Raw genomic sequence first — 27129 nt, 5'->3', positions numbered from 1 at the left:
GTTGAAATCAGTTATGCGTAGAGGGGAAAAAACAAAAAGGAAGGGAAATCCTTATTTTGTCATGATTATAACTCTTTTATATTTTTTAGAGTGTAAAAGAAGGAAAAAGAGGAAAAAAACAAGAGACAAACTACTAATAAATTGGCATGACTCAAGAGAGGTGTCACGTGGTGGATTCTATAGTAGGGAACTGTGGGAGATAAATATAGTTAAACTCGAAGAAGATTACGAGTAAGAGAGAAAGACTAGTTAAACCCAGAAAATTAACAAGACAATGCTAAAAAGCTTATAAGGTGAATCTTGATTTTGAATTTTACATAGTTTTCCTAAAAGCGAAGGGCAGAGCTCAAGGGGGGAGGATTGACAGATATCTGGTTCAGGTCTGGGATGATCATTCAACCTTTAACCTATTTTTAGAAGGATATAGAAAATTATATGTGTGGTTAAGTAGTGAATATTAGAATGTGTATTGGAATGTTCAACAAAAGTAGAAATAAATTAAAGGTTTGAAAATGATAATATGTTAATTGATATTGCTTTATTGTTGAATATCAGTTTCTGTGTATTCAGGAGGGAAGTTGTGTTGGGTTAACCTTATTTTTATAGATAAAGGAGTGTGTACTAATGTAGGACTTGAGATATTTCTATTCCATTAAAAAGACAAGAGGATATTGTGTGGAATATTTGACATGAGGAAAAGTTGGAATTATAATAAAAAATGGATAATTTTCCAAGGATTCTAACAAAGAAAACAAATAGAAAAAAAAATAAATTATATATATCTAAAATGTCAAGGTAAGGGTTTGAGGTTTATGAATAGGTTAGGTGTGTAGACCTGTAGGAAACATATAAATATTTTAAGTCAAGCACATCAATCCTAAGTAAGATGAGGATAAAGGCTCAGATGATTGTTGAGGTTCCCCATTAGAGTGATCCCCTAATGTCCCTGACCTAAAAAAATGTATATAAATATATATAAATGTCTACAAATATCTAAAGGTATATCCATATTAATAGCTTACATTAATAAACATTACTATAAATTAATATGAACAAAATATATTTTATATTTTTTCCATTACAATAGACCAAAATATTGACTAAAAAAAAAAAAACATGTACCAAAACATTTAATGAAAGATCAAGTTCTAGAATAACACTCCAATATCTAACCATTGTAAGTATTAAACATTAACAAGAATGGTAATTACAAACAATTTCGTAGCAAGAATTCTCAAAAAAAAGAGAGGCTTGTAAGTAGATTGGTATATATTTTTAAGAAGAAAAGTAAACCATGTCAAATACCACAATTATCCATAAATGGTATAAGTACAAACAGTTTTGTAGCAAGAATTCTCGAAAAAAAAAGAGGCTTGTAAGTAGATCCATATACATTTTTAAGAAGAAAAGTAAACCATGTCAAATACCCCAATTATCCATAAATAGTAGAATTATCCATAGCCCAATTATCCATGGGTTTCGGTCTAAACTATTAAAGTTTCCATTTGAATAAGAGTAAACCCCTCTAGGGTAAGGAAAATCCTTGTATTAATTTTTCCAGGTGGAATTAAATAGTTTCAAAATGTGAAATGGATGACATAACCATGAATAATATTTTTATACTAGTCACATAATAAAAATGCCTATGGCTGGTTTAATATGAGATTGAAAACTCTATATAGTGTACTCTAATTTAACCCCTAGTAAAAAAAAGTTCTTTTTGGCTCAAATAAACTAGTAAAGAATGAAATATAAGGTAAAATGAGAACCTATGATGTGGAGAAACCACCCTAAGAAGAACTTATTCATACTCTGTTCGATTAAAAATTTTGTTCCAGTCATTGGCACCATTAGAACATAACAGTCAAAATGGGAATATCATGAAATCATCACTTGTATAAACCCTTGTAGAGAAATTCAAAAAATGAAATCAAACTGTGAGGGTTTCAAAAAAAAATTAATTACCTGTAGATGGTCAATCATGTTCACCATTTATCTCCTGTAAGAGTGGATAATAATTAGTTCTCAATTATAACTCTCTTCAGGAGGAACCAAAACAAGTGAAAGCTGCAGAAACCACAGTTGAAGTTCTTACCCTAGGCAAGCATTTTGACAGAGAATCTTTGGATAGGATGGAGACTGTAACAATGAAAACATTTATGAAACCTTATGTCGTGGATTTGGAAACCTCTTCCACTATTCCTGGGAGAACCTGTGTAGCATGTAGATCCAGAATACAAAAATAAAACAACTAACATGGATATTAGACATACATATATCAATGTCAAAAAGGGTACATAGAAATCGAAACGAACTTACCAGAAAAGCGAGTCAGTGTACACTCTGGGAGTAAATACTATCATCTTAAAAGTATAGAGAGTCCACTGTAATAGAAAAAAATAAATTTTGGTGGAATCACCTTCAAAAATGAGGGGGAAATCACCTTCTAGTAAGGTTTTAAATTAAGGTTGTAGAACCTCATTCACCACAAGAAAACAATCACAATGAAACTCTGACGATGATGATGGATGTTAAGTCCCTATACTACTAGTGTAACCCCTTATTGTTATTAGTACAACCCCCTTATTATATTGTTGTGCCCATGTAGTCCCCATATTGTTATTATTGTGCCCCATAAAAGCCCACTATTGTTATTATTGTGCCCTTACATTATTATTGTCATGTCGGCTCTAGTTATATTATGACCCCTTAGACTCCTATATATAGAAAGGAGGTCTTGTCACTTGTATCATCCAAGAATTGTTCACTTGCGTAATGTAAAGGAGGTTTCCCCCTCGAAGACGCTGGTTTCTAAGGCGTTGATCTATATTTTTTATCTTATTGTGAGTTGGTTCCATAACATTTGGTATGAGAGCTCTGGATTCTAAGGTTTCGCTGCTCCAAACAGGTCATCGTGGAATTTTCCCTATAACGTTTTTTCTGTGATGGTTTAGAAGCTAAAGAAAAAACCCAATTGAGATGAAATCTCGCTGAACCTTGGGTTCAAATTGCAGATCTTTTCTCACTATATTGTCGGATATATGATCTGAGGAAGTTAGGGTTTTTACAAGCTCTAGAATTTCATCTAAAACAGGTCATCATGGAATTTTCGCTATAACGTTTGCGCTACAAATTTTTAGAAGGTAAAAAAACATCCCATTTGAGAATAGATCGCTCTAAACCTTCGGTCTGAATTTTCGATATTGTTTCACTATATTTTTGGATATATGATCTGAGAAAGCTAGGATTTTGGGAGACTCCCGAATTACATCCCAAACAGGTGACCTTGGGAAAATCGTCATAACTTTCTCTCTGAGCATCAGATGGAAATTTCATAAGAAGTTACAAAAAGAGGACAGACTTTATTTTGTTTGGGTATAATTTGCGGAACCTAAGGTTGAAACTGTTACAAGTGGCATGTCGTAAAATTGCACTCTACTTAACCAATCTATAATTAGGACATCGCGGGAGATTGAGAATAAATGTTTCTTCGGGAATCCATTTTCAATCAGGCTTATGAGTTAGAAAGAGGACACAAAGGGAAATTATAGGCTCAAATTTCAGAACTTAAAGATCCGAAATTACAGAGTTACAGTCGCTTCAAGATCGAGCTCCTAAAATCAAGAGAACTGAGATAAGGATGTTTGATGGCAAGGATTCGGTAAATTGGATACTACATATGGAGAAATATCTTGATCTACATGGTGTACCACTGTTACAAAAGGTATGTGCTACATATTTATATTTAAAACCAAATCAATTTTTATGGTATAAAGGGCTTTGTTCTCGTAAAGCACTTGTCACTTGGTCAATTTTCATGGAAGAAATGATAGCACATTATAAGGATACAAAGAGTAACACCTTCTTTAGCCAATTGATAAATCTCAAACAAAAGTTTTCAATGGCAGAGCACATTGAGGACTTTCAAAAATTTAATATAAGGGAAAATGATATTCTAGAGAAGCAGAGGATTACTGTATCCATAGGGACTTTAAAGGATAACATTCAACATCAGGTTCATCTTTGGGAACCTGATTCATTGCAGAAGGCATTCAGGTTGGCAAGAAAAGTGGAAAGAAAAATTATGGAAACAAGGAATTCTACCCATCAAAACTATAAAGATGGAAGTGTTGTTTCTCCTAGCCTTCCACAACCTACAAGGTTGACACCACAACAATTGGAAGAAAAAATAGCAAAAGGACTTTGTTACAATTGTGATAACAAATACATTAAAGGTCATAAGTGTGCTGAGAAGAAATTATTTTACATTGATTGTGAATAGGACGAAGAAAAGGATCAAGAAACATCAAAAGAAGAGGATATACACCAGGAACCAACCCCATAGAAAGAAGAAATGAATCCGACCATATCTTGTAAGGAATTGGCAAGAATTACCACTCCTCAAACTCTCAAGATAGAATGACATATCAAGAAGAAAAAGGTTCAAGAAGTGAAAGATCACATCGAGAAAGAAGAAATGAATCCGACCATATCTTGTAATGCATTGGGTAGAATTACCACTCCTCAAACTATCAATATAGAAGGACATATCAAGAAGAAAAATGTCGAAGAAGTGAAAGATCACATTGAGCATCAAGAAATGAATCCGACCATATCTTGTAATGCATTGGAAGAAATTACCACTCCTCAAACTCTCAAGATAGAAGGACATATGAAGAAGAAAAAGATTCAAGTAGTTATATATCACATCGAGCATCATCAACAAGTTCGACAACTTTTAAAGGATAACGCCACTTTGGTGTAGAATCAAATGAAACAACATGTAGATCAACATCGCAGTGAAAGAAGTTTTGATGTAGGAGAATGGGTATTTTTATGACTACATCTCAAGCAAGCTATTTATGAGAAGGAAATGTTGGCAATACTACATGCACTTAAGAAATGGCGACCTTAGCTAATCAGAAGACACTTCAAGGTAAAAATGGATCATGATAGTCTTAAATACTTTTTAGAACAAAGATATATTTAGAAGAACAGAAAAAATGGGTCACAAATATGTTGGGTTATGACTTTGAAATCATCTACATAAAAGGGAAGCAAAATGTTGTTGCAGATGCACTCTCAAGAAAGGATGAGGATGTGGAATCATTATTTTGTGCTATTTATATTGTCCAACCAGATTGGATAAACGAAGCAAGGGATGAATGGAAGAAAGATGAAGAAGTGTGGCCACTCATTGAGAAGTTGTAGAAGATCCCAGTTCAAACAATATTTCCAGAACTTGATGAGGAAGGAAAATTCATATTGGAACTTGGAGCAATCACAGAAACAAGAACCCGACAGCTATGAAATCAATAAATTTCAGAGTATCTCATCAAGTGAAAGAACTTACCCACTGAAGAATCCACATGGGAGGACAAGAATTTTATACATAAGCATCAAGAACTACACAAGTGTTGAGGACAACACTTTTCGAAGGAGAGGAGCATGTTAAGTCCCTATACTACTAGTGTAACCCCTTATTGTTATTAGTACAACCCCCTCATTATATTTTTGTGCCCGTGTAGTCCCCATATTGTTATTATTGTGCCCGATAGAAGCCCACTATTGTTATTATTGTGCCCTAACATTATTATTGTCATGTCGGCTTTGATTATATTATGACCCCTTAGACTCCTATATATAGAAAGGAGATCTTGTCATTTGTATCATCGAAGAATTTTTCATTTGTGTAATGTAAAGTATTTTTCCCTCTCAAAGAGGTTGGTTTCTAAGGCGTTGAACTATCTTTTCTATCTTATTGTCAGCTGGTTTCATAACAATGGGTGGGGTAGTTACCGTAACCTTTGCACAAATCAATATCCACTATTCATTTGGTGAGATTAGATCCACACCTTTGAAATCAACAACTCGCTAGGGTGGGGATCTAAGTCCATGAGTCAAAGAATCACATGAGGCTAACCCAAGGGGAAGCTATCGGAGATGGAACTATAACATAAAAGTTATATGAAAAATCTGTAAGTTGTCAACATGTCAGCTAACATACAAATGAATGTAAACCGACCAAAAATAATCCATATCCAATGTATGCTATAAAATAAGTTTTTGTGCAATGTATGTGAGGTTGAAAGCCATGATGCTAGGGATTATAACCATTGTAATATAAAAATGGTTTATGAGGGACTAGAAACAATGTTGATATGATGAGTGACATATGTATAATGTTAATTATATTATGGTAAAGGTTGATATATATATATATATATATATATCTATATATATATATATATATATATATATATATATATATATATATATATATATATATATATAACCCCAAATTCATTCACATGTAAGTAGTAAGTATAAAGGAGTTATAAATATAAACCAAAAGGATAATATGAATAGACAAGAATAAACATGGAAAAATAAGGGTAAATATGCCAAAATATCCATCAGAACTATAACTAAAGAAGAGATACTATTGTCATGTACCTAGTTTCCAACCCAATTTTTTTTCATTGTTATTTATAGGTCTAAACAAGTCAATCTCCTTATAATAGAAATGGTTTAACCATACATAATTTGAGAAGGAACTCGTTTTATAATTCTCCCATGGCTATGTTCTAATACTTAATGTTGTTGGTCCTATCTAAATAAAATAATGACATGTTACCCTAACTTATTAGGGAATGATAATATCTTCAAATATATATACAAAAGAAAAGTTAATGTGACACACATTGAGGCACATATAAGATATACATGGATCCCATATTGTAAAGTATCTAATACACAAGATTTAGGTTTTGGGTTTGACCCAATACTTAGTATGAAACTTTGGTTCTTTTCATTATACCATGCACATTTACCTCCATGGGAATACTTGTGGGAATGAAGAACATCATTTGGTGAATGACTATTTGGATGATGTAAGGATATCCGAGATTGGTTACACACCCATGAGGCACATGAAATTGTATGCCTACCAGTACTTGAGTGTTTTAATGGTGGTGATCTACTTGACCTGATCCAAGGGTTTTGGTTCCTTCCTCCAAACCCTAACCTTCTAAATTTTAGTTTGGAATTGATTACGCCTTGGTTTTATTTCAATTTTTTTTTGTGTTGGGAAGCATCACCATGAGCGGAAAAACACATTATGGCACCTGTTCCTCATTACAATGGTTCTGCGGTGCTTGTATATTATTGCTTGTTAGCTAAGGAATGAAAATGGACAACTCGTAAGGTTTCCAAACAGGGTTTCTTTGTATACTTATAATTCATAATATTTCCTTGTTGCATTTTTCTTGTGCTTGGGCATTAATCAACATCCTTTGAATGTCACATTTCATGTACTCCCTCAAGCATCTAGTCATATGGTGCATTTGATGTAGGGTTTTGGATTTCACTCGAAATTTACATAGAAAGCTCTCCACAACATCTTTCATAGGTAACTTATTTTTCTTATTGTTTTTTTTTTTCCATATGAAAACCTTCGTTCTGTGAATAGTTTTCCTTTCTAGGGGTTTTACCCTCTTATTTACGGCTAATGAAACTACGTTACAATGCAGATTCTAATAGGGCTTTTGTGGGTCTTCCTACCAGTGACAACATAAGTAATTTTGGGGCTTTGAATTAGGTTTTCCAACCGTTTTCTCACTAATTTACCAGACCCAACCCTGTAGGCATAAAATTCTCCAAGAATTGTTGCATTTCTTATTTTTTCTATTTTGTTTACTTGGCTTCGGTGAAATTCAACCTAGTGACTCCTCTATCAGTCTAATGGTACGAATTGGTCCACTATGGTTACAAGTTTTCTTTTTTTCTATTCTCCTTGCTAAGGTTTTACATTCTGGAATGTGTGCTTCTTTCTTTTATCTTTCTTGACTAAGAGTTTACATTACGGAATGTGTAGGAAGGGACCACTCAATACTGTTCCTCTATCATATATTCATTTTTCTATTTGCATTTATACTTTTTAATGTGATAGTTCTAATCTCTTTCTGATGATACATTTGTAGGTATGTCTGTATTGATGTTGGAATGAGTTGAAGTGAATGAATTTGTGCTTCCCGACCCCTAATTACTATTCACTCCAAAATAGGCCGGTTATCATCGTGTTTTTCCTTAGCGATCCTGTATTATGGCCTATGGCCTCATTGGTTTATAATTTACAGTTAACTAAATTCCAATTAAATATTTGTGTGATTTTGATGTTGGATACATCTTGCCTCTATTTTTCTAAATATTCCCTAATTCGGTATTATTCTCTTTTTGTGGAATTTGAAGTATAAAATATTTTGTTAGTGAGATGAGATTATCACCACAATAGTTGAACATTTTGTATTTTACTATCTATGGTCCATATTTCATTTATGCCCCATATTTTGAATGACTCTTTATTTAACATTTGTAATGCACTTACTTATAAACTGAACCAGAGTTCCCATCAATTGGTATTTTTCTAGAAAATTTGTATTTTAACATCCATTAATGAAGTATTCCTTCCATTTGGGTGCATATTAGTATGTGAGCATTTTTACCCATTCTATGTGATTTTTTGGACTACCTAATCTATTTTAAGCTATGTATTCATTTACATGAAATTGACTTCAATAATTTGTTCTATAGTTCTTGTACTCTCACTTAAGATTATTATTCTGTTGTCACTGCAACCGACAATATTTTTATTTTCTTTCTAATATTATCAAAGGTTTCAGTCCCAGATTTCGCTTGCTACTGGGTATATATAAGTAAAATTTACCAATGTCTTCTATATTACTGCTTTACTCTTTTGTGTTATGAAACCAACTCACAAAAAGATAGAAAAGATAGATGAACGCCTTAGAATTCAGCCTCTTCAAGGGGGAAACTTCCTTTACATTACAAAAATGAACAATTATTGGATGATAAAAATGACAATACCTCCTTTCTATATATAGGAGTCTAAGGGGTCATAATATAATCAAAGCCGACATAGCAATAATAATGTAAGGGCACAATAATAACAATAGTGGGATTCTATGGGGCACAATAATAACAATATGAGACTACATGGGCACAACAATATAATAAGGGGGTTGTACTAATAACAATAAGGGGTTATACTAGTAGTATAGGGACCTAACATGCCCATCTCCTTCAAAAATTGTTGTCCTCAACACTCGAGTTGTTCTTCATGCTTCCGTATAAAATTCTTGTCCTCCCATGTGGAATCTTTAGTGGGTAAGTCATTCCATTTGATGCGATACTCTGAAATTGATTGATTTCGTAGTTTTTAGGTTCTTGTTTCTGTGACTGCTCCATGTTCCAATATCATTTTTCCTTCCTCATCAATTTCTGGAAATATTGTTTGAACTTGGATCTTCTGCAACTTTTGAATGAGTGGCCACACTTTTTCATCCTTCTTCCATTTATCCCTTGCTTCGTTTATCCAATCTAGTTGGATAATAGAAATAACACAAAACAATGCTTCCACATCCTCATCCTTTCTTGAGAATGCATTTGCAACAACATTTTTCTTCCCTTTTTTGTAGATGATTTCAAAGTCATAACCCAACATATTTGTGACCCATTTTTTATGTTCTTCTAAAGATAATCTTTTTTCTAAAAATTATTTAAGGCTATCATGATCCATTTTTAACTTGAAGTGTGTTCCCATTAGGTAAGGTCGCCATTTCTTAAGTTCATGTAGTATTGCCAACATTTCCTTCTCATAAATAGCTTGCTTGAGATGTATCTGTAAAAATACCCAATCCCCTACATCAAAACGTTTTTCACTGCGATGTTGATATGCCTATTGTTTCATTCGATTCTGCACCAAAGTGGCCTTATCCTTTAAAAGTTGGAGAACTTGTTGTTGATGCTCGGTGTGATCTTTCACTGCTTGAATATTTTTCTTCTTGATATGTCCTTCTATCTTGAGAGTTTGAGGAGTGGTAATTTCTTCCAGTGCATTACAAGATATGGTCGGATGCATTTCTTGATGCTCGATGTGATCTTTCAATTCTTGAACATTTTTCTTCTTGATATGTCCTTCTATCTTGATAGTTTGAGGAGTGGTAATTCCAGCCAATGCATTACAAGATATCACCGGATTCATTTCTTCTTTCTCGATGTGATCTTTCACTTCTTGAAGCTTTTTCTTCTTGATATGTCCTTCTAACTTGAGAGTTTGAGGAGTGGTAATTCTTTCCAATGCTTTACAAGATATGGTCGGCTTCATTTCTTCTTTCTCTCAGGTCAGTTCCTGGTGTATATCCTCTTCTTTTGATGTTTCTTGATCCTTTTCGTCCTCCTCTTCATAATCTATGAAAAATAATTTATTCTCAGCACACTTATGACCTTTAGTGTATTTGTTATCACAATTGTAACATAGTCCTTTTGCACTTTTTTCTTCCAATTGTTGTGGTGTCAACCTTGTAGGTTGTGGAAGGCTAGGAGAAACAACACTTCCATCTTTATAGTTGTGAGTGGTAGACTTCCTTGTTTCCATAAAAAAAAAATTCCACTCTTCTTGCCAACCCAAATGCCTTCTCCAACGAATCAGGTTCCCAAAGACGAACCTCATGTTGAATGTTATCCTTTAAAGTCCCTCTGGAGACATCAATCCTCTTCTTCTCTGGAATATCATTTTCCCTTATATTCAATTTTTGAATGTCCTCAATGTTTTCTTCCATTGAGTACTTTTGTTTGAGATTTATCAATTGGCTAAAGAAGGCGTTTCTCTTTGTATCCTCATAATTTGCTATCATTTCCTCCGTGAAAATTGACCATGTAACAAGTGGTTTATGAGAACAAAGCCCTTTATACCATAAAAATTGATCTGGTTCTAAATATGACGATGCAATACATACCTTTTGTAACAGTTGAACCTCATGTAGATGAAAATATTGCTCCATCTGTGGTATCCAATTTACAGGATCCTTGCCATGAAACTTCCTCATAACGCCTTTTGTTGAGTTTAGGAGCTAGATCGTGAAACGAACGTAACTCTATAATTTTGGATCTTCCAGTTTTGAAATCATGACCTGCAGTAGCCCTCTGCGTCCTCCTTCCAATGCCATCAGTCTAATCAAAATTGGATTCTCTAAGAAAGAGTTATGACAATATCCCAAGATGACCTCATTATATAAATTTTCAAAAGAGCGAAGTTTTATGAAGTGCTATGTGTCATTGTTTTGACCTTCAGATGTCAAAAATATACACAAAAAACTACAGTCGATCCTCTTTCTGCAACTTCTTATGAAATTTCAATCTAATGCTCAGAGAGACAGTTATGACTATTTTCCCCAGGTCACCTGTTTAGGATGTAATTCAGGCGTCTTCCAAAAACCTAACTTCCTCAGATCATATATCTGCAAATATAGCAAGACAAGCTCTGAAATTCGAACCGGAGGTTCATATCGATTTCTTCTCAAATGGATTTTTTTTTAAGCTTCTGAAACTTCATAACAACAAAGTTATAGCAAAAATTCCACGATGGCCTACATTTTAGATGAAATTTTGGAGCTCGGAAAAAACCTAAATTCCTTAGAACATATCTTTAAAAATATAGCAAGATAAGACCTGAAATTTGGACCCAAGGTTCAGTGAGCTGTCGCCTCAAATGGGTTTGTTTGTTCGGTTCTGAAACATCTAAGAAACATAGTTATAGCAAAAACTCCACAATGACCTATTTGGAGCAATGAAACCCTAGAATCCAAAGCTCTTATACCAAATGTTATGAAACCAACTCACAAAAAGATAGAAAAGATAGATGAACGCCTTAGGATTTAGCCTCTTCGAGGGGGAAACCTCCTTTACATTAAACAAATGAACAATTCTTGGATGATACATGTTAGTGCCTAAATCTACCTCAGGATGAGAAAGGCAAGTCTAGGTTAACATCAAACCATGCTTAACCTAGTAGCTAGCCCTACCAGGTCGGGAGAGGGCTCCCTCCTTGTCAATCTCACTGAAAGTATATCAAAGAAGGCTTGAGATGACTGATATAAATAGTAATTTTAGGCTAGGTATGCTTGCTCAGAGGATTTTGATTGATTTTAATGTTTGGTTGCTGGATCAGATGGGAAAGGTAGCTTTGGGTCCAGGAAATCAACACAGATTTGCAGAGGTTTTTGTGGGGCGAGGTAGGCAAGTGTTTTAGCACTTTGAAATGAGTGTAATGGTGAGTCTAAAGACTGGTGAGGAGCTGGAGAGGGCATGAAAATGTCATGAGTCCTCTTCAAATAGTAGAAAACATGTAAAACTAAATAAACCCCAAGGCAGAGCACTGAAACATCAATGAATTCTACCTTTTACACTTGATTCATTTAGTTATGTAGAATAAGAGAGATGATGGCACACATAAAAATAAGATCAACTGATAACTGAGAAGGAAACAATGCTAATTCACATTACCACAAGAATCCCACAAAATGCTGCAAAACCCTAGTTTATTTCCTTGCCAAACTGCAGAAGTGATGTACAAAGTAGCTCAATGCATCCACAAGAGTCCAACCCTGACAAATGACTAAGAAAGTACAAGATATAAGCATCAAACCACCTATGCTAGCCATCAAGGGTCGAATGCATGAGTCAAGGAGCTGTTTCAATAAGATCTAAACTAGGAACTAAAAAATAGGTAGTTGAAGAGCTTCCCTCAAAAACTATGGAAACTGATTCATTCAGCTCAAAACCACCTAAAACTGATGTATCTACCTCCTTAAGTCATTTTTCATTATTTTTACATCATAGTACATCAAGTTACATCATATTACATCATGAATTTATCAGAGAGAGAAGAAAACGCCAAACAGGTAGAAAACTATGCGAAATACTGAGTAAATAGGCAAAACTGGCAAATTTTCCTCCTATGCGTAGCGCCACTGATTCTATGTGTAGTTCCTTTTCCAGACCAATTTTGGAAGGCTTCCCGAAGTCCAAATAAGGTGCAGAATATCTCATCTGAAAGCTTGGTGAGTCTACTTTCTAGGACAACTTGAATTTTTTGATTTAGAGTCCATTTGCCGCTATAAAAATGCAATCTCCCAAGACTTCTTCCTGTGTGGCAAAAAAGTGGCACAGAGGGCACTTTTTGGGTGTTTTTGGCCCTTTTGGAGGTCCAGAACTTGTCAAAACTTCTCAGCCATTTCTAAGCAAGCATAAATTTTCATGATGATTCCAAAAATGTAAAGCTTTTTACAAATGGAGGCCCCCATCAAAAGCGTAGCGCCGGTGGTGGTATGCACCTGCTGAAACAAAACCTTTTTTTTTGCCTCAAAAAAATTCAAAAATGACAAAAACTTCACCAAATTTCTTGAAAATTGGCATGAGTGATCCTTTTTATGTGCTATGATGGGCCAATGATTCTTCAACCAAGATCTTGAGCTTATCTTTCTCTTTTTTGGCTTTTAAGGCTCTCCTTAACTTGCCTTTTAGGTACCTTATCCTTGTCTTGTAGATTTTATTCTGGGCCAAGTAGTGATAAGCCATGTGGTGCAACATGTTCTCTTCCTTGTTTGCCTTGTCCAACAGCTTATCAAGGTGGATATTCACCTTCTCCAACAAATATTCCCGGTCATTGTCTTTTTCAATGGATGTCACTTTGCCCTTTGCCCTCTTGGACTTTTGTCGGTTTTCTTTGATGATTTGTAACTCCAGGAGGTCTTGTTTATCAGTCAACTGTTTGTTTTCTTGCTCAAGGAAGTTAATGATCCATTTAGCCCTCTCAAGGTCAAGTGATAGGGCTTGGATCTCAGCTTCTTTCTCTTTGATGACCACATCCTTGAGTCTTGAGCTTTGGGAGCCCAAATCAATGTCCTCTTCTTCTACAAAAACAAAATCCCTGTCTTGGCCTTCTGAAGGCCCTTCATCATGCAATGGTTGTTTTACTCTATCCTGTACATGTTCTGCTGAAGAAGAAGGCAAAGCCCCTTTCACCCCAGGTGAAGATAGCATTTGCCTATTGTCTAGTGAAGAGAACGATACCCCTTCGATCCCCGGTGGAGATAATACTCGTTTGGTAGCTGTAAATAGTCTCCTTGTGCCTTTCTCATAAGTGACAAACACTGGCACACCTATAGTTTCAGTCTCATGAAAATCTGGTTGGTTTGAAGGCCCTCCTTCCTCTTGAAGCACCGATGGGGTCACCTGAGGGCTTTTGAAAATCTCATGTGCAATGAAAGTATCCCATGAAATATTCAACAAGCTTAGCCGATGCAAAACAACAATTTTAATGAATGAGAAATGGTAAATGCTACTGAACTACTGAGGAAGAGGTTTCGTTTTCACATAATGAGCCATCTTCTCAATATTCATGCATATAAAGTATGGGAGTCCATCATCTTCACTCTTGTGAAATGCATCAGCAATCTGGCATGGTATGTATATAGACAGGAAAGCCTCCCCTCACAAGTAAAATATTTGATGCTGAGTTTCATGAGTGGAGCATAAGTATCTTGCAAGTATTCAAAAGGAAAGACCCTACTGATTTGCCTCTGATAACTAGCCTTGACGTAAGGCTCATAATGCTCTCTCCCCACATGCTGCCCCTTATTCCACTGTTCACGCACATTAGGGATACCTGTTGGTGCTACAATGGTTTCAGGTGTCAAGGTGAAAGAGACACTAGCTAGGTTCACCTGGCAATTGTGAAGATGAAGAACAAATAACTTAGCAAGCTCATGGTGATATTTCGCCCTCTCCACCATTTCACAAAACTGGTATCAAGACTGATGTTTAAAACAGGTTAATGCAAGAGGGCAAGCAAGTAACTCTGTGAGAGTGATGGGCTCCTCCCACATATGTTTTCCTCCTTTATGTGATTTTCTTAGTGCATGAGCCTCCTGGGAAGAATCACTGATAGTTTCATCATCCCTCTCATATGCTGAGTTTGTATCCATACTTGCAAATTTGGAGTGAAAAATGATGAGTATGAAGAGATTTTTAAAGTATGAGGGTGAGTAGGGTGACTATTGTTTTTCTTTTAGGAAATGAGGGATTGACTGATAGTATGACTGTAAATGAGGGTTTTGATGGTGGAAGGAATGTAATGAGGGAATAGGAAATGGGAATTAGGGTTTTGGGAATGTATGGGGTTAATGTTTAGGAATAATGTATAGAGCTTAGGGTTTGGTAATAGGGAGTTAGTGCCAATGATTTTGGGAGAGGGAAAGAGGAAGGGATTTAGGGAAATTTAGTGCAAGGGAAGGGAATGGAGTGTAGGAAGATAATGAAAGGGGAATTAAAACAACAGAAAACAAAACCCTATGCAAATTTGGCAAGACAATTTTAGAGACAGCTAGGGTTTATTTTTTAGACACACAAATCATCACCATGGATGAAAAAATCCCTTGCTAGACGAGATGTGAGGCTTTACTTACTTGTTGAGAGGCTATTTGTGAATTTGGAGGTAGAGGAAGGCGATGAAATTCGATTTGGAGCTCAATAGGCAGATGCGTAGAACTGCCTCCCAAGTGCGTAACGCACTTTGTATGCGTAGCGCACGACCAAAATCCAATGCAAAACCTGCGCTAGGTGCATAGCACCAGGCAAGTGCGTAGCACCAATGCCCAGGTGCGTAGCGCCGATGAAAATTCGTGTTTTTTGCTCAATTTCACCTCTTTCTCCTACAAACCCAATTTTCTCCCTTTAGCTTACTCTCTTGCACAAAATGAAGACTTTCAAACTTAAATAAGAACTTTATATCCCCTTGATTTTAATTTTTCATTTACAAACCCACTTTTCAAAAGTCTTATTCACTTTGCCTTAAAAAACTCTATTTTTCATTTTGCAGTTTGACTCTTCTTGATCACTTGATGAATTGATGCATTGATGTTTTTATTTCTTGCAGTGGCTGGAGTTGGCAAGGTGATCAAGGGCAGCAGCTTTGAACTTATTACATATAGAAAATATTGAAATTTCATAAAATTTGTACATGAAATGGAAAAAAAAAACCTTGTTTTTACCTCAAAACATAGTTTTGAGGTAAAAGCCCTTTATGAAGCATATCATCAGTGAATTTGCAATTTTATGAACTTATTAAACCTCCTCATGTGCCTGCTGACCGTTTATTGAGCTTTTACTGACCATGGTGACAAACCCTAGACCTAATGAGACCTAAAACCCTAAAAATGATTATTACAAGTGTAATGACAAAAAATGATTGTAAATGACCTGAATATGTGAAAATAGGCTAGCAGGTAAAGACCATGAGGGAAATTAGATAATGAACCACTACCATCAGATGATCCATGACCTAATGGAATGCAACTGATTGGATGGGACACCTACTATGCATGCAAAAAGAGAAATTTTGATCACTGATGGAGGGATGAAGATACCGACACTAACATTGGCTCCAATGGGGATGGTAGCTCCTGGGAGGTGCCAAGAACTACAGATCTCTGGAAAGCAGACCAGTGCCTTATCCATTGGGCAAAATGGAGTCAATAACTTTAGCAAACTAAAACCAATATCTTGACTCAAAACTAACTCAATTACAAGACTAAAAACTGACTAAAAACTGACTCAAACAACCCACACTAAATAACCAAAAACTGAAGTCAGACCTTCAGTTTTATAGCCTTCACTTCGGGCCCCAAACTGAATGAATGACGATAGTACACACTTTGAAATGAAGGAAATAAAATGGTATGTACAATGACAAATTATGACAACAGAAAACATCTCAAAGATAATACCGTTTCAGCAACCGACCATTGACCGACCCTCCTGGACAATCTTCCCCGTTCATTTCTTTGAGGAGAAAAGCATTTTGACCTCGATATGCAGCAATTCTATATGGTCCCTTCCACAGATTCTTGAACTTTCCGTGCTTTCCTTTGTCCTCGTTTCTAGCATCCCACTTTAGCACTATGTCTTCAATCTGAAACTTATCTACCTTTGCCTTCCGATCATAGATTTTCTTGATTCTCTCTTGCAGCCTGAAGGTATTCTGAAAAACCTCCTCTCTCGTCTGCTGTAAATGGATCATTTGACTTATTCTTCGATGAAGATGATCCTCCTCGCTACCAGCTTCCTTTAGAAGTTTTACAACCGGGACTGCGAGAGATGTCGGGAACACCGTGTCAATACCATATAGTACTTCGAATGGAGACATGTTGATTGACTTCTTCTTACTTACTCTATCTGCCCATAGTGAATTAACCAATTTCTTGTGCGAGCTCTCTTTGTTTGTTTCCAGCAGCTTTTTGATGATGTTAACCAATGATTTGTTCGAAAATTCAGCCAATCTGTTACCTTGCGGATAGTATGCAGTAGAATGCCCCAAGGTCATTTGATATTTGCTACAAAAATCAATCATATTTTTGGACTTGAAAGTTGCTGCGTTATTTGTAATTAGCTTGTTAAGACAGCGAAAACATCACAAAATATTATTTTCAAGAAACTGAATTATTACCGAGTCTGTGGCCTGCCGAGTGGGGATTGCCTTAATCCATTTTGTAAAATAATCCGTCGCAGTTAAGATCCACTTGTACTAAGCTTAAGATGTGGGATGAATCTCTCCAATAAAATCTAGGCCCCACTGCTGAAACGAAGCACTTACTTCAATTGGCTTGAGAGGTAGAGGCTGCAAATTTCTCCTTCAATGAAAAATCTAGCATTCATGACAGCTTGTAACAATTTTATAAACATCAACAAAGAGGGTAGGCCAATAGTACCCTACTCTCAAAATTTTATTAGTTGTCGTCTTCCAAAATAGGTGACCTCCACAGTCTCCCTTGTGAAAATCATCCATGACCTGTTTTGCTTCCTCCTCAACCAAACAATTCAGCAACATACCTCTGGGATCTTTCCAATAAAGTGCATTATTCATAATACAAAATTTGGCAGCCTTTAGTTTCAGAGTTCTACTTTTATTTTTAGCCATCCCCAGTGGCGGTGAAAGGTGCTGGAGCACATATACAATATCTGAATACCAAGGAGAATGGAGAAAAATTTCAGATACCTGAACGAGTGAGTTGTCTTCATCTTCTTTAGACATAGTAGCAATCAGGTTTATATCCAAGGCATGCAAATTAGACTCCGCCATCAGTTTTTCTAGACCCTACCCCTTGATGAGCTTTGTTGGTTTTATCTCCAAGTCATATTCTAACAAAGTTGCGATCCATTTGCCTCGCCTCCCTTCCGGATCTGTTTGTACCAAAACATCTTTGACGGCTGCATTAGGGACATAAGCGAGAATATGAGAGTGCAGAATATATACCCGGAAATCTTTCAAAGCTTTCACCAAGGCAAGAGCTTGCTTCTCAATAATGTTATATTTTAAGGCTGCATCTCTTATTGTCCTGCTGAAAAAGGCAATTGGCTTCTCAAGCTGGTCTCTTTTCTGCATTAGAACTGCTGCCATAGTATGATCAGAAGTGAATGAAAACAATATGAAATCTTGGGAATAATCTGGGCTGATTAAAATTGGAGCTAAAGAAAGAGCCAACTTTACCAGGTTGAAAGACTTCATGGCTTCTTCGGTCCACTTAACCACACTATCTTTCTTCAACATGTTTGTAATTTCCCTCAAGTGTTCAGCTAGATTTGGCACGAAACGATGTAAGAAGTTCATCTTACTGTTAAATGCTTGGATCTCCTTTTTGGTACGAGGAAAATCAATTTTCTGAATGGCTTCCACTCAAGCAGGATCGATTCCGATGCCCTCATTGGATATTATGTGGCCGAGAGGCTTCCCCTCGTCCATGGCAAACAAGCTCTTATTGGGATTGAGAGATATGCCATATTTTCTACAACGCTAAAAAACAATTTTCAGATGGTAAAGATGCTCCTCATATGAATTGGAAAAGACAGTCAGATCATCAAGATACACTACTAAAAATACATCTTTCTCATTTGCAAAGGCGATATCCATAGCCTGCTGAAATGTTGCACCAGCATTCTTTAAACCGAATGGCATCTTGGCATAATGGAATGTCCCCCACAGAGTGGTGAATGTTGTTTTGTCCCTGTCATCCTCATGGACCAAAATTTGATTGTAGCCGGAATACCCATCAAGCAGTGACATACGAGATGCCCCAACTACTCTTTGGAGTATGTGGTCCATTTTCGGCAACGGATAATTATCTTTCAACGACACCTTATTCAAATTTCTGAAATCAATGCATAATCTAATCTCACCTGTCTTCTTCTGCATGGGCACCAAATTGGAGATCCAATCTGAAAATCTTATTGGAATGATTATACCAGCCTTGTACAATCGATTCACCTCTTTCTCTATTGATGGCAGCAACTTCGGATTTATCCTTCTCAACTTCTGGCGAAATGGATTTTGGTTTGGCTTGATTGGAATGATATGCTGAATTATACTCTTATCGTACTCCTTCAAATCTGTATAGTCCCATGCAAATACATCAGTAAATGAAGACAATAAACTAATGTATTTTGCCTTTACCTGAGGAGGTAATGCCTTTGACAACTTCACCATCTTTGGATTTTCTGTTGTTCCGATATTCACATCTTCAACTCCCTTTTTGGTCAGCACTAAGCTTGGTTTCCAGGCTACATCATCTTGATCAAACAATTCCTCTAAAGGTATAAGGCCTTTAGGGATGACATTGTCCTTCAACTACAAAACTTCCATCTGATTTACCTCTATGTCCAGTTCACCATCATCTTGCTCGCCATCTATAGAAGTGTCTTTATATTTGCCTTCATTTTGCAGAAATTCTTCAATCTCTTTGTCATCCTGAAACACCTGCCAATATCTTTGATTATCAAGGACAGCTGGGCGATGCTTCACATGAATTTCAAACTTATTGTTTGAATTCATCGGGATCTTTAAATTACTTGCAGCTGTAGCAAGGGAATCTGCAATAACATTTTGTACACGAGGGACACATGTCAAAGTATAATCTGGAAACAACCTCAAAATATCTAAAACCGCATTACGGTAAGCCCTCATTCGAGGATGTTTGGCTTGGTATTCACCCTTGACTTGTTTGATTACTAATTCGGAGTCGCCATAAACTGAAATTCTCTTTGCATTCAACTTCTTGAGGATTTTCAAGCCTGCAATTAGTGCCTCATATTCAGCTTCATTATTGGAACAATCAAAAGCCAATTTATATGAACAAACTCTTACATTACTCGAGACTTTATTTGGTAGGAAAACAGGGTTACGTATCCAAATACCAATTCCCGCACCATCCTTATCTACTACTCCATCAAAATCCATACTCCATAAACCGGCTTCTTCCTCCAAGTGCTGGAATTCTGCCTACTCTTCTACCTTTGGTTGTTGTCCATCAATTTTCTGCTGCTGGTAGAATGTTGACTGTTCAGCGATACTTTCAAGCCTTTGTCTCTCTTGATCAAGTACTGCTCTGAAATTTTTTGTTATCTCTGGAATATCTTCAACTTCAACTAATTGACTATTTACATCATTGAAACCACTGTCAGAATAAAGAACAAAAGATTCTAAATCTGTATGTACATAATTAATTGGATGATTCAAAGGTTTCTCCTTGCTCGTGATCATATACTTCATCTTTTTCTCCCTATATAATTTCCTCAACTGACCAAAGATGGGAATAGTGGCATAGGAGAAATCTAACTGCAATGTCCCTTTGAGTTTTTCACCCCACGACCTAGATAAAAGCATGCCAAATCTAGGGGGAATGTCGGCCACAACTACATCCATAAGAACATTCTTTGCTGGAATCTGATCTAAAGTCACAACCAAATATTTAATGAGACCAATACATCTGACCCTACCAGAATCAAAGGAATAAAGATCATGATACTTTCGAGTGATGTCCAAACCCAATTTTTCCATAATTGCCTTCGGCATCAGGTTGTGAGATGCTCCTGAATCAAACATGGCATTGTGCAAAACATAATCATGCAATCTAAGGCTGATGTAAAAAGGGGCTACATCACTATCCTCAGATTGGCCTTCTAATGTCGGACCAAAGATAAGCTCGGGTTGGTCATCTTCCACATTAACCATATCAGACAGGGGATCTATATTCAAAATCTTTGACACTTGACCTTTATAACTACTATTCTTCATTAATTCAGTCAAAGGTATTGACACTTTTAACTTAGCAATCTCATTCTCTAAGCTAAAGGTCGTAGTTTTCTCTACCTCTTTGACTAGAGCATCCTTCTTTTCAAGCTTCTCTTTTGTTGCACTTGGCTGATTTGACTTTTCATTTGCTGATTGTACTTTGTTGGAAGTAGAATCTGTTGGCTCCTTTCCCTTTTTTTGAACATTTGGAGAATCATTCTTTGGTGGTGTTGCTTCCTTCTGCTTCTAGATTGGATTAATCGGTACATCCCTGCTCCTGAGTGAGTACTGTCTTTGCTGCGCTGTCAATGCATTCATATATCCCCTCTTATATTCATCTGATTCTTCTTCTAGGACTGTTTCATTTGCTAATATAAAATCTTCATCTTTTTGTACAGCTGGGCTTTCTGAATACTCTTCATCTTCGGTGATATAAATTGGCAAACCATCTGGTGTAAAAAAGTGATTCTCCTCTCCTATTAGAGTCTCATCATCCTCTAATTCAGTGCCATGAACATAGTTCTGCTGTAATGGTGTTTTGACCTACTGTTGAGCTGATGGATCTTGCGCTCTTTGCTCCCGTTGCTTAATCCTGAACTGTGGTTGCTGCTGACCACGAAAATTTGGATTTCTGACCTGTGTCTCAGGCTTATCTGCAATGGTTAATCTATCGAACATCTTCTCAAGCTTATGAAGCAAATGATCTGAGGAAGAAGCTTCTTCCTTTATGGTCACCTTCTTCTCGGTCTTTGTCCTAGCTCTCTTAGCTAGCAGATTTGCCTCCACACTCACTGCAATTTTATGCATATCCTCCAATGTAGCCGGGTCTCTTTCTCTCAATTGATATGCCATGTCAGGATCAAAACCGTTGGGAAACTTTATCAAATCCAGCCCCATTGGTGGCTTGATATCAGCTAAACAGTATTGAATCTAACACAGTAATCCTGGACACTTTCACCAACATTCCTCTTTATGTTTTCATACTCGGAAAGGATTTGGAGTGGATTTTTCTTTACCTCCCAATGATCCAAAAATTGTCTTTGAAGAACCGCCAATGTATTAATAGTTCCAGCAGGCAATGCTCTGAACCACTTTCGCACTTCACCTCCAAAAGTTTGCACAAATAATCTCATAGTCACATTCTCTTCATCTATCTCATGAAGATCAAAGAAATCACTCATCCTATCAACATGTTGTTGTGTTGTGATACCTTGGGTACCATCAAACAATGGAATTTTACTTTGGTAATCAGCAGGCATATCATTCAAGTTTTGTGGCAAAACGAGAGGTGCATATTTGGAAACCATTGCTTGAGGTGGATTTGAAACTGGCCTTGGGGATGTAGGAGGATTTGGGATAATGATAACAGTCGATGTGATGGGAGTATGCGGTGTCGAAGGAGGTGAAGGAATATTTGATGTTTGAGGTGTTGAAGGGGTTGATGGGGGTGAAGAGACAGTAGATCTATGATCAGATATGGTTGGCTGCACGGGAATGGTGGGAATAAAAGGAGGTTTAGTAGGAATTCCCGAAATAGACACAACAACAGATGAACCAAGAGTAGCAGAAGCAGATTCTAAGAGCTCGGGAATATTGGTAGCCACAATTAAGGTTTGAAGTGAATTGAGGATGTAAGCATCAATTGATCTGTTTTCTCATTCAGTTTCAAGATATTGGACAAACTCCGGATTTAGAATAGTAGCACCAACTGCACTTTCAGACTTAGTTTCAAACAACGATAGATCAAAATGTTCATCAAATGGGAGATCTTCAAGATATTCAAAAACAACCGGGCATGAATGAGATCTAAACACAGGAATCACAGAACTTTCTTGGCGGAGAATTCTTGGAATGAGATTTGGGTTTTCATACACGGGAGGAGGATCAGGATCAGGATTGGCCCTGGTGTATCGTTTGGAAGCCAGTGTGTTGAATTATTCCCAAAAATCAAATTGACATTACAATCTTGTCAGCCTACTGAATTCTAAACTCATCATCCAAAAGTCTAGAATTATTTAATGTATTGGGGCAATAGTTTTCAATGCTTGCAAGTCAGATGTTTAGTTCATAAACTAAACTGGAGATTGACTGAAGCCGCATTCATCTACTTATGCACTTGCAGAGCAAGAGCAGTTCGAAGGCTACCTGGCTAAATTCAGGCTCCGTCTGTAGTTTATAAAGCAAACAACAATAACAAACAAACAAACTTTTCGTTCCCCAGTATGGTTGCCAATATGTTAATGCCTAAATCTACCTCAGGTTGAGAAAGGCAGGTCTAGGGTAACATCAAACCACGCTTAACCTGGTAGCTAGCCCTACCAGGTCGGGAGAGGGCTCTCTCCTTGTCAATCTCACTGAAAATATATCAAAGAAGGCTTGAGATGACTAATATAAATACTAATTTTAGGCTAGGTATGCTTGCTCAGAGGATTTTGATTGATTTTAATGGTTGGTTGCTGGATCAGATGGGAAAGGCAGCTTTGGGTCCAGGAAATCAACACAGATTTGCATAGGTTTCTGTGGGGCGAGGTAGGCAAGTGTTTTATCACTTTGAAATGAGTGTAACGGTGAGTCTAAAGACCGGTGAAGAGCTGGATAAGGCATTAAAATGTCATGATTCCTCTTCAAACAGTAGAAAACATGTAAAACTAAATAAACCCCAAGGCAGAGCACTAAAACATCAATGAATTCTACCTTTTACACTTGATTCATTTAGTTATGCAGAATAAGAGAGATGATGGCACACATAAACATAAGATCAACTGATAACTGAGAAGGAAACAATTCTAATTCACATTACCACAAGAATCCCACAAAACGCTGCAAAACCCTGGTTTATTTCCTTGCCAAATTGCAGAAGTGATGTACAAAGTAGCTCAATGCATCCACAAGAGTCCAACCCTAACAAATGACTAAGAAAGTACAAGATATAGGCATCAAACCACCTATGCTAACCATCAGGGTTCAAATCCATGAGTCAAGGAGCTGTTTCAACAAGATCTAAACTAGGAATTGAAAAATAGGCAGTGGAACAACTTGCCTCTAAAACTATGGAAACTGATTCATTCAGCTCAAAACCACCTAAAACTGATGTATCTACCTCATTAAGTCATTTTGCATTATTTTTACATCATAGTACATCAAGTTACATCATATTACATCATGAATTTATCAGAGAGAGAAGAAAAAGTCAAACTGGTAGAAAACTAGGCGAAATACTCAGTAAACCGACAAAACTAGCAGATTTTCCTCCTATGCGTAGTGCCACTGATTCTATGCGTAGCGCTTTTTCCAGACCAATTTTGGAAGGCTTCCTGAAGTCCAAATAAGGTGTAGAATAGCTCATTGGAAAGCTTGGTGAGCCTACTTTCTGGGACAACTTCAATTTTTTGATTTGGAGTCCATTTGACCCTTCAAAAATGCAATCTCCCAAGACTTCTTCCTGTGTGGAAAAAAAAGTGGCATAGAGGGCACTTTTTGGGTGTTTTTGGCCCTTTTGGAGGTCCGAAAGTTGTCAAAACTTCTCAGCCATTTCTGAGAAAGCATAAATTTCCATGATGATTCCAAAAATGTAAATTTTTTTACAAATGGAGGCCCCTATAAAAAAAGTAGCGCCCTTGGCGCTACGCACCTGCTAAAAAAACCTGTTTTTTGCCTCAAAAAATTCAAAAATGACAAACACTTCACCAAATTTCTTGAAATTTGGCATGAGTGATCCTTTTTATGTGCTATGTTGGGCCAATGATGCTTCAGCCAAGATCTTGAGCTTATCTTTCTCTTTTTTGGCTTTTAAGGCTCTCCTTAACTTGGCTTTTAGGTACCTTATCCTTGTCTTGCAGATTTTATTCCGAGCCAAGTAGTGATAAGCCATGTGGCGCAACATGCTCTCTTCCTTGTTTGCCTTGTCTAGTAGCTTCTCAAGGTGGATATTCACCTTCTCCAACAAATATTCTCGGTCATTGTCTTTTTCAATGGATGTCACTTTGCCCTTTGCCCTCTTAGACTTTTGCTTGTTTTCTTTGATGATTTGTAACTCCAGGAGGTCTTTCTTTTCAGTCAACTATTTGTTTTCTTGCTCAAGGAAGTTAATGATCCATTTGGCCCTCTCAAGGTCAAGTGATAGGGCTTGGATCTTAGCTTCTTTCTCTTTGATGACCACATCCTTGAGTCTTGAGGTTTGGGAGCCCAAATCAATGTCCTCTTCTTCTACCAAAACAAAATCCATGTCTTGGCCTTCTGAAGGCCCTTCATCATGCAATGGTTGTTTTACTCTATCCTGTACCTGTTCTGCTGAAGAATAAGGCAGAGCCCCTTTCATCCCAGGTGAAGATAGCATTTTCCTGTTGTCTGGTGAAGAGAACGAGACCCCTTCCACCCCTGGTGGAGATAATACTCGTTTGGCAGCTACAAATAGTCTCTTTGTGCCTTTCTCATAAGTGACAAACGTTGGCACACCTATAGTATTAGTCTCATGAAGATCTGGCTGGTTTGAAGGCCCTCCTTCCTCTTGAATCAACGATGGAGTAACCTGAGGGCTTTTGAAAACCTCATGTGCAATGAAAGTATCCCATGAAATATTCAGCAAGCTTAGCTGATGCAAAACAACAATTTTAATCAATGAGAAATGGTAAATGCTACTGAACTGCTAAGGAAGAGGTTTCCTTTGCACATAATGAGCCATCTTCTCAATATTCCTGCATATAAAGTATGGGAGGTTCATCATCCTCACTCTTGTGAAATGCATCAGCAATCTGACATGGTATGTATATAGATGAGAAAACCTCCCATCACAGGTAAAATATTTGATGACGCGTTTCATGAGTGGAGCATAAGTATCTTGCAAGTATTTGAAAGGAAAGACCCTATTGATTTGCCTCTAATAACTAGCCTTGATGTAAGTCTCATAATGTTGTCTGCCCTCATGTTGCCCCTTATTCCACTATTCGCCCACATTAGGGATGCTTGTTGCTGCTGCAATGGTTTCAGGTGTCAAGGTGAAAGAGACACCAGCTAGGTTCACCTGGCCATTGTGAAGATGAAGAACAAATAACCTAGCAAGCTCATGGTGATATTTCACCCTCTCCACCATTTCACAAAACTGGTAACAAGACTGATGTTTAAAACAGGTTACTGCAAGAGGGAAAGCAAGTAACTCTATGAGAGTGGTGGGCTCCTCTCGGATATGTTTTCCTCCTTTATGTGGTTTTCTTGGTGCATGAGCCTCTTGGGAAGAATCACTGACAGTTTCATCATCCCTCTCATATGCTGAGTTTGTATCCATACTTGCAAATTTGGAGTGAAAAATGATGAGTATGAAGAGATTTTTAAAGTATGAGGGTGAGTAGGGTGACTGTTGTTTTTCATTTAGGAAATGAGGGAGTGACTGATTGTATGATTGTAAATGAGGGTTTTTATGGTGGAAGGAATGTAATGAGGGAATAGGAAATGGGAATTAGGGTTTTGGGAATGTATGGGGTTAATGTTTAGGAATAATGTATAGAGCTTAGGGTTTGGTAATAGGGAGTGAGTGCCAATGATTTTGGGAGAGGGAAAGAGGAAGGGATTTAGGGAAATTTAGTGCAAGGGAAGGGAATGGAGTGTAGGAAGATAATGAAAGGGGAATTAAAACAACAGAAAACAAAACCCTATGCAAATTTGGCAAGACAATTTTAGAGACAGCTAGGGTTTATTTTTTAGACACACAAATCATCACCACAGATGAAAAAATCCCTTGCTAGACCAGATGTGAGGCTTTACTTACTTGTTGAGAGGTTATTTGTGAATTTGGAGGCAGAGGAAGGCGATGAAATTTGATTTGGAGCTCAACAGGCAGATGCGTAGCGCTGCCTCCCAGGTGCATAGCGCACTTTGTATGCATAGCGCACGACCAAAATCCAGTGCAAAACCTGCGCCAGGTGCGTAGTGCCAGGCAAGTGCATAGCGCCAATGCCCAAGTGCGTAGCGCCGGTGAAAATTCGTGTTTTTTGCTCAATTTCACCTCTTTCTCCCACAAACCCGATTTTCTCCCTTTAGCTCACTCTCTTGCACAAAATGAAGACTTTCAAACATAAAGAAGAACTTTATATCCCCTTGATTTTAATTTTTCATTTACAAACCCACTTTTCAAAAGTCTTATTCACTTTGCT

Source organism: Pinus tabuliformis, chromosome 2_1 (genome assembly GCF_031772625.1).
Source record: "Pinus tabuliformis cultivar Carrire ecotype Pingquan chromosome 2_1, CPIR1, whole genome shotgun sequence".
In the NCBI taxonomy this organism is placed as follows: domain Eukaryota; kingdom Viridiplantae; phylum Streptophyta; class Pinopsida; order Pinales; family Pinaceae; genus Pinus; species Pinus tabuliformis.
The sequence above is the reverse complement of the archived record's forward strand: the minus strand, read 5'-3'. Positions refer to the sequence as shown.